Genomic DNA, 9,816 nt, shown 5'->3' on the forward strand with positions numbered 1-9,816 from the left:
CTCTCTTGCATAACACAGTATAATTATCAACTTCAGCAAATTGAATACAGATACAATATTTTATCTAATCTACTGACTCTGCCAATTTTTGCAATTGATTAAGTAGTATTCCTTATTGCATTATTTGCCCCAGTACAGGATCCCATCTAAAGTTAGGGTGCTTTTAGTTGTCATGTCTCTTTTGCCTCTTTTATTTTATTTTATTTTATTTATTTTTTTTTTTTGGTGCACCGTTCCTGGAAGTACTGCAATACCAGGTCGATGCGTGGAGTGGACGGAGCAAGCTCCTATTACACCTCCCTGCTCCAAAAATCCATTTAATATATTGTCCTCGGATAGAGGACGTATCAGATATTAAACTGATAAGAACAGATACTACACTTGATCTTAGCCAAAAGGCCGAGAAGCGATTTCTTTTGCCTCTTTTAATCTGGAATATTTCCACAGCCTTTGGGGTTTTTTTATGGCATTGACATTTTCGAAGAATAAAGTCCTTTTAAAAAAATAGAACATTCCTCATTTTGGGTTTGTCTTTTTTTTTTTTTTTTTTTTTTTTTTTTTTTTTTTTTTTTTTTAAATTTGACTCAAATTTTATTTGATGTCTCACCTTAGGGAATATTCTGTTACATGACACTAGTACAACTCTTACTTAGAAGACAGTAACTTTAAAAATAATCATTTTCATCATTTTGATTTCTTTAAAACACACATTCACACATGTGTGCATGCACACACACAAAAGCATCCTAAACCTTTTACTTTCTGAAGTTCTAGTCCAGCTGGGATCTGGCATAAAACTTGACTTAGAAGGGCTGAATTGTATCATAGGCCAAGGTGAATGCTTCATAGGAGTTCAAAATAATTTAAATTTCATTTCAGATTCCATTTTTTATCTTGGATGTTTACAAAGGCATTGAGAGACTAAGTGTAGGGAGAAAAAATCAAACAGCTCTTCCAACTTAGCAGGCCATAGATGTAGCAGCCCACATATGGTCTTTGGATTACATTTTAGGATTTCTTTTTCAGAATAATAAGAGTAGTATCTCCAATTTGTACTTTAGAGTTTCAGATTCATTTTCTCATACCAAAAACAAACAAACAAAAACAACAAAAAACTCATCAAGAAGTTCCACTTCCGGTCGTGACAGTATGAGAAGTTCTACAGACCTGCTCCCCACTGAAACTGGTGAAAATTATTTTTTTTTTTTTTTTTATTTTTTATAAACATATATTTTTTATATACATATATTTTTATCCCCAGGTCTGTGAATCACCAGGTTTACACACTTCACAGCACTCACCAAATCACATACCCTCCCCAATGTCCATAATCCCACCCCCTTCTCCCCAACCCCCTCCCCCCGGCAACCCTCAGTTTGTTTTGTGAGATTAAGAGTCACTTATGGTTTGTCTCCCTCCCAATCCCATCTTGTTTCATTTATTCTTCTACCCACTTAAGCCTCCATGTTGCATCACCACTTCCTCATATCAGGGAGATCATATGATAGTTGTCTTTCTCTGCTTGACTTATTTCGCTAAGCATGATACGCTCTAGTTCCATCCATGTTGTTGCAAATGGCAAGATTTCATTTCTTTTGATGGCTGCATAGTATTCCATTGTGTATATATACCACATCTTCTTGATCCATTCATCTGTTGATGGACATCTAGGTTCTTTCCATAGTTTGGCTATTGTGGACATTGCTGCTATAAACATTCGGGTGCATGTGTCCCTTTGGATCACTACATTTGTATCTTTAGGGTAAATACCCAATAGTGCAATTGCTGGGTCATAGGGCAGTTCTATTTTCAACATTTTGAGGAACCTCCATGCTGTTTTCCAGAGTGGCTGCACCAGCTTGCATTCCCACCAACAGTGTAGGAGGGTTCCCCTTTCTCCGCATCCTCGCCAGCATCTGTCATTTCCTGACTTGTTGATTTTAGCCATTCTGACTGGTGCGAGGTGATATCTCATTGTGGTTTTGATTTGTATTTCCCTGATGCCAAGTGATATGGAGCACTTTTTCATGTGTCTGTTGGCCATCTGGATGTCTTCTTTGCAGAAATGTCTGTTCATGTCTTCTGCCCATTTCTTGATTGGATTATTTGTTCTTTGGGTGTTGAGTTTGCTAAGTTCTTTATAGATTCTGGACACTAGTCCTTTATCTGATATGTCGTTTGCAAATATCTTCTCCCATTCTGTCAGTTGTCTTTTGATTTTGTTAACTGTTTCCTTTGCTGTGCAAAAGCTTTTGATCTTGATGAAATCCCAGTAGTTCATTTTTTCCCTTGCTTCCCTTGCCTTTTGCGTTGTTCCTAGGAAGATGTTGCTGCGGCAGAGGTCGAAGAGGTTGCTGCCCGTGTTCTCCTCAAGGATTTTGATGGATTCCTTTCGTACATTGAGGTCCTTCATCCATTTTGAGTCTATTTTTGTGTGTGGTGTAAGGAAATGGTCCAATTTCATTTTTCTGCATGTGGCTGTCCAATTTTCCCAGCACCATTTATTGAAAAGGCTGTCTTTTTTCCATTGGACATTCTTTCCTGCTTTGTCGAAGATTAGTTGACCATAGAGTTGAGGGTCTATTTCTGGGCTCTCTATTCTGTTCCATTGATCTATGTGTCTGTTTTTGTGCCAGTACCATGCTGTCTTGATGATGACAGCTTTGTAATAGAGCTTGAAGTCCGGAATTGTGATGCCACCAACGTTGGCTTTCTTTTTCAATATCCCTTTGGCTATTCGAGGTCTTTTCTGGTTCCATATAAATTTTAGAATTATTTGTTCCATTTCTTTGAAAAAGATGGATGGTACTTTGATAGGAATTGCATTAAATGTGTAGATTGCTTTAGGTAGCATAGACATTTTCACAATATTTATTCTTCCAATCCAGGAGCATGGAACATTTTTCCATTTCTTTGTGTCTTCCTCAATTTCTTTCATGAGTACTTTATAGTTTTCTGAGTATAGATTCTGTGTCTCTTTGGTTAGGTTTATTCCTAGGTATCTTATGGTTTTGGATGCAATTGTAAATGGGATTGACTCCTTAATATCTCTTTCTTCTGTCTTGCTGTTGGTGTAGAGAAATGCAACTGATTTCTGTGCATTGATTTTATATCCTGACACTTTACTGAATTCCTGTATAAGTTCTAGCAGTTTTGGAGTGGAGTCTTTTGGGTTTTCCACATATAGTATCATATCATCTGCGAAGAGTGATAATTTGACTTCTTCTTTGCCGATTTGGATGCCTTTAATTTCCTTTTGTTGTCTGATTGCTGAGGCTAGGACCTCTAGTACGATGTTGAATAGCAGTGGTGATAATGGACATCCCTGCCGTGTTCCTGACCTTAGCGGAAAAGCTTTCAGTTTTTCTCCATTGAGAATGATATTTGCGGTGGGTTTTTCATAGATGGCTTTGATGATATTGAGGTATGTGCCCTCTATCCCTACACTTTGAAGAGTTTTGATCAGGAAGGGATGTTGTACTTTGTCAAATGCTTTTTCAGCATCTATTGAGAGTATCATATGGTTCTTGTTCTTACTTTTATTGATGTGTTGTATCACATTGACTGATTTGCGGATGTTGAACCAACCTTGCAGCCCTGGAATAAATCCCACTTGGTCGTGGTGAATAATCTTTTTAATGTACTGTTGAATCCGATTGGCTAGTATTTTGTTGAGTATTTTCGCATCTGTGTTCATCAAGGATATCGGTCTATAGCTCTCTTTTTTGGTGGGATCCTTGTCTGGTTTTGGGATCAAGGTGATGCTGGCCTCATAAAATGAGTTTGGAAGTTTTCCTTCCATTTCTATTTTTTGGAACAGTTTCAGGAGAATAGGAATTAGTTCTTCTTTAAATGTTTGGTAGAATTCCCCCGGGAAGCCGTCTGGCCCTGGGCTTTTGTTTGTTTGGAGATTTTTAATGACTGTTTCAATCTCCTTACTGGTTATGGGTCTGTTCAGGCTTTCTATTTCTTCATGGTTCAGTTGTGGTAGTTTATATGTTTCTAGGAATGCATCCATTTCTTCCAGATTGTCAAATTTATTGCCGTAGAGTTGCTCATAGTATGTTCTTATAATAGTTTGTATTTCCTTGGTGTTAGTTGTGATCTCTCCTCTTTCATTCATGATTTTATTTATTTGGGTCCTTTCTCTTTTCTTTTTGATAAGTCGGGCCAGGGGTTTATCAATTTTATTAATTCTTTCAAAGAACCAGCTCCTAGTTTCGTTGATTTGTTCTATTGTTTTTTTGGTTTCTATTTCATTGATTTCTGCTCTGATCTTTATGATTTCTCTTCTCCTGCTGGGCTTAGGGTTTCTTTCTTGTTCCTTCTCCAGCTCCTTTAGGTGTAGGGTTAGGTTGTGTACCTGAGACCTTTCTTGTTTCTTGAGAAAGGCTTGTACCGCTATATATTTTCCTCTCAGGACTGCCTTTGTTGTGTCCCACAGATTTTGAACCGTTGTATTTTCATTATCATTTGTTTCCATGATTTTTTTCAATTCTTCTTTAATTTCCCGGTTGACCCATTCATTCTTTAGAAGGATACTGTTTAGTCTCCATGTATTTGGGTTCTTTCCAAACTTCCTTTTGTGGTTGAGTTCTAGCTTTAGAGCATTGTGGTCTGAAAATATGCAGGGAATGATCCCAATCTTTTGATACCGGTTGAGTCCTGATTTAGGACCGAGGATGTGATCTATTCTGGAGAATGTACCATGTGCACTAGAGAAGAATGTGTATTCTGTTGCTTTGGGATGAAATATTCTGAATATATCTGTGATGTCCATCTGGTCCAGTGTGTCATTTAAGGCCTTTATTTCCTTGCTGATCTTTTGCTTGGATGACCTGTCCATTTCAGTGAGGGGAATATTAAAGTCCCCTACTATTATTGTATTGTTGTTTATGTGTTTCTTTGATTTTGTTATTAATTGGTTTATATAGTTGGCTGCTCCCACGTTGGGGGCATAGATATTTAAAATTGTTAAATCTTCTTGTTGGACAGACCCTTTGAGTATGATATAGTGTCCTTCCTCATCTCTTATTACAGTCTTTGGCTTAAAATCTAATTGATCTGATATAAGGATTGCCACTCCTGCTTTCTTCTGATGTCCATTAGCATGGTAAATTCTTTTCCACCCCCTCACTTTAAATCTGGAGGTGTCTTCGGGCTTAAAATGTGTTTCTTGGAGGCAACATATAGATGGGTTTTGTTTTTTTATCCATTCTGATACCCTGTGTCTTTTGACAGGGGCATTTAGCCCATTCACATTCAGGGTAACTATTGAGAGATATGAATTTAGTGCCATTGTATTGCCTGTAAGGTGACTGTTACTGTATATGGTCTGGGTTTGTCTTTTTTCCTTATGGTTAGATTCAGGTTATGCAGCCCTAGCTGGAAAACAACCTAACTAGTGCTAGGTCCTTCTCAGGGTATCACAGACACAGGTGATATCCATCTGCCCCTCCTTGGTAATGCCAATCTTGATCACGTTGTTAAAATGTTATCCAATTTCTCTGTTGTATGCTTACAGTTTTTTTCCCCTCGCAAATAATAAGCAATCCGTGGAAACAGTGTTCTAGGCAAAGGATAGAGCAAGTATAAAGGCTCTGAATCAGGAATAGGCCTGTAGCGTTGGGACAGCAGCATGGAAGTAATATGGCCGGGGCAGAATGAGGGAGGGTGAGACAGTCTAAGAGGCCAGAGACATAGGACGTGGCCGACTCTGATGGCTGTAGAGGCCATTGCACAGAATGTGGTTTCATACTGACCAGAAGAGGGGGCTACTGAAGGTTGAGAAGGAGCGGTCTGTCATTTTTTGTTAGGTTACTGCTATTGTTATTTAAGGGCCTACAAGTCTGGAGGGCCTAGGTTTCAGTGAAGCAATCCCAATGCATTTCCAGAACTGGGCAGCAAGTGGAGACTTGAATTAAGGGACAAGACAGAAGCCTAATGAAGTGCTGGGGCCCCATGTCTTAGGTGGGCTGGTGAACTCCTGGGCGCTGTTAGAGGGCCCCTTTGGACTTCCTGTCACTGCTCTGCAGAAGAGTTAGAAGCTAAGTGGGGCTCAGCCTATGAATGGAAGCAATGATCCCTTTGGGAGGAGATGGGGGCTGCAGGGATCCTGAACCAGGCTGTTTTCCAAAGTTAGAGCTTGACAGATTGGATTTGTTTCTCCAGCCTCACGGTACAAGTCCAGTGGCCTCCTCTCTGGTGCCAAGAATTCATTCCCACTTTCCACTCCCTCCCTCAGTTGCCAAACATGTAATAAGTACCAATTGTATACCAGATGACCCCTGTCTATGGAGACAGGTCCTTGGGGAGTAATGCCTGCTGTTTTAGCCAAACTGAAGAAGTGATTCAATGATACTAATTCCAGGGTCAACTAATAACTAGTGAAGGCATACGTTTCTAGGTGGGGTAGGGGGAGAGACGAGTGTGGGGGAGGAGGAGCTTTCAGTAGATACAGTATAGGGTGGAGGTTAAGAGTGTGGGCTCTGGAGTTAGACTGAGTTCAGATCCCGGCTCTGCCACCTACGTACTAGCCATGTGATCATGGGAAAGTCCCATAACCATTTTGTTCCTGCGTTTCATCATCTGTAAAATGTAGCTAATGATAATACCTACCTCATAAGGTTTTTGTGAGAATTAAATGCATTACTATGTATAAAGTCCACAGAACGGAGCTTAACAGTTATTACTTGTAAGTATTAGCTATTAGCGTTATGATTATTAGTGCCCATCTTTGACAAAACAGTTCAGATGAAACGTCTCCACAGCTATTCCTCTATTCCTGTTCCTCCTGTTCTTCCATCCTTAGGAAGAGTCCTGTGGCCCAAGAGCTCATGGACTAGACTGGCGGGTTCCTCAATTCCAAGCTGTGCAGAGCAGCTGGGGACGTTAAGGGTGTGCAGTGCTCAGGAAACCTTGCCAAGGATGCAGATGAAAGATATATCAGTGAAAGCATCCTTTGTCAATTACATCAGCTACAGATTCCTGGGTGGGTTCAAGGGGGGAAAAAGAAGACTCAAATGCAATTATCTCACCTCTCAGAACAATCGCCATGCATTTGTATCTCTTTATATCTCAGTCCTGGTGAATTGGACTTGGCATCCCCAAAGTCCCAAAGACCTTCGCGCTCTCATAGTCAGACCCAAGGCCTCTTCCTTCTGGCTACCCTTCCTGGGTGGAATAAAGATGGAAGAAGATACATTTTATTTTTTGTTTAGCTTGTTATAGTGGGAAATTGCAAGCATATATTGCAGCAGATGGTGCTCCCATAGCCCCCTGCTATCCCTCTCTGATTTTAGCCACAGCTCGAATGGACAAGTCCACACGAGCTCAGACCCATCTCACAGGGACAGTAGCCAACCTTTAATACATTACTCTTTTCTTTCTACTTTCCACCCTAGGACCTTTTCCTATGCTCTGGGTAGCCCCCAACCAATGTGGATGGGTGAATATGTTTTTCTCCCACACTTTAGGTAGTCAGTTTGGGGAGGCATTCTGTATGCCTCGCAGGTTGTCCTAGCATATGTGAGTCCCCACTGCCCACAGTGGTGATCTCACTAACATTCTTCTATTTTCCACCTTCTCTATTGCACTCTTCCAACTCCCTTAATCCTGCTCCCTGGAATTGAATCCCAAATAAACTACCAGCACCCACGTCTTTGTCTTAGGCTCTGCTTTTAGGGAATCTAAACTAAGAAATATGTAAAAGTAGATAGAACCTCCTTGTACTCATCACCCAGCTCAACAATGATCAACTCACGGCTAATCTTATTTTATCTATACCTCACTCTTAGCCCACACCCCCAGATTATTTTGAAGCAGATTCAAGACAACCTGTAAAGATGCACTTTAAGCTTCCTTGAACCCCCTTTCCACTTTGGAGGGTGGCTTTTGGACATAAGGAGGTCTGATTAAATCACAGTTTGCCTTTGTTACTTAGTTTGCAGATATTGTATACCCAGATTTTATTCTTAATATACAGTAATGATACCTGTCTCCTAGCTAAAAATTCTGACATTAACTTTTTCTAGTTGCTCTGCCACACAGTGATTCCTGTGTGGAAAGGTGCCCAAAAGTTAAAGCCCAAGAGCCTCGGTCCAGAGGTACTCTGGTGTCATACAGCACTGAAATAGGAGCCAGGAAGTCTGTTTCCAATCGGTAGTGTGTCTTCAAGCTCGTTATTTGACAGGTCAGAGAATCCACTTCTTCATCCCTCTTCCGTGCCAACTTTATTGGGTGGTTGGAAGATCACATGAAATCAGTATTTGAAAGCCTATTAAACTCTAATAAATGTAAAGATCCTTACTCAAAGCCCTTCATAGTTTGGCCCTACCTTCCCTCTCGAGTCTGATTTTCCAGTGTACTCCAACAGACACTTTCTGTTCCGTACCTGTTGGTGCATTCATTCATTCATTCATTCAACAAACATTTACTGAGTGCCCAGGCACTGAGGTTATGGGCCTGAATGAGAAACAGTTCCTGGCTTAAAGGAGTAGACTGGCTGGTAAGGGAGCCAGACCATTGCAATATAGCGTGTTAGCACACAGTGAGAAGAGTAGGCTGAAGATGTTGCGGAGTACTGCTAACTCGGGCGAGCTGAACTAGGAAACAAACCTGGGAAGGCTGCTTGGTAGAGGAGCTAGATGAGCTAAGAATGAAAGAAAATGAGGAATTCACCAAGCAGATTGGGGAGGGAAGGCATCACAGGCAGAGGAAACAGTATGAGCAGAGGCCCAGAAGTGTGAAGCAGCTTGATGTATTCAGGGGAACTAGAGTTGGTTCGGCAGAACTGGAGTGTGGAGTGTTTGGAGTTGGAGTGGACATCCAGTGATGTAGCTGGAAGAGTAAGCAAGGATCAGATGAGGGAGGTCCTTCTAGTCAAGGAATTTACCCTGAAGGCAACTGGGAACCTTTGGATGGCTTAGCCCTCAGGACATTATCAGGACCTATTGGACCCAATTTTCTTTTTTTAAGTGTCTATTTCTGACAGTTCTTATTAATGGTGAAGATTGGTATTTCATGACCCTTTTTATTTTCCTTAGAGGTTTCCAAAAGAACAAAGAGAAATTTTGGTTTTTTTGAATTAACATATAATGTATTATCTGTTTCAGGGGTACAGGTCTGTGATTCATCAGTCTTACACAATTCACAGGACTTACCATAGCAGATACCCTCGCCAGCATCCATCACCCAGCCTCCCTATCCCCCACCCCAGCAACCCTCAGTTTGACTTAGTTTTTTAAAGAACAGAATACAACTTATTCTGTCTTGCAATTACCATGTGAACTCATTGAATCCTTCTATAAAGTTAAAGGACATTATGGTATCTTACTGATCTTTTTTTTTTAATATCTTGAAACGTTTTGCTATTTCAACATCTCGGGATTTATTTCATCATTACTCATCAATTATTCTCAACTACAGTAAAAAGACTAAAATAATAAGGAAATAGAAGAATTGTGGACTAGTCTGGAAGGATAATGCAATTCTGGAATAAATTATGACTATTACACCACCTTCCGGCTTCTTTTTTTATTGTGTTGTCCAAAGTCATTCATTGCCCTTCAAAAATACATGAAGAAGTTTGAAAACACATCTTCTTAGGTTTTTTAAAAAGACTTTATAAACACAGTTGAAAATTCAGAAATTTTAATTTTATACCAAGAGAAGAAAATTGAGAGGATGTTTCCCAATTATTAGGTAAATCAGAAGATGAATCCAAACAGACAGCAGCACTCTACACTAATGGGGATGGTGAAATTGATCATATAAATGAAATCTCGGGCTGTGGGTCTAGAGATGTCGATATCCTAG

General features: G+C 40.1%; 1 non-coding gene across 1 annotated transcript; it reads right to left on the minus strand.

Moving 5' to 3' along the window:
- Positions 1-220: 220 nt before the first annotated feature.
- On the minus strand, positions 221-411 carry LOC131822411 (U2 spliceosomal RNA). Its single transcript, XR_009350269.1, has one exon. It is a non-coding gene; the product is annotated as a U2 spliceosomal RNA (small nuclear RNA).
- Between the last annotated feature and the right edge of the window lie 9,405 nt (positions 412-9,816).

Source organism: Mustela lutreola, chromosome X (assembly GCF_030435805.1).
Source record: "Mustela lutreola isolate mMusLut2 chromosome X, mMusLut2.pri, whole genome shotgun sequence".
Taxonomy (NCBI): Eukaryota; Metazoa; Chordata; class Mammalia; order Carnivora; family Mustelidae; genus Mustela; species Mustela lutreola.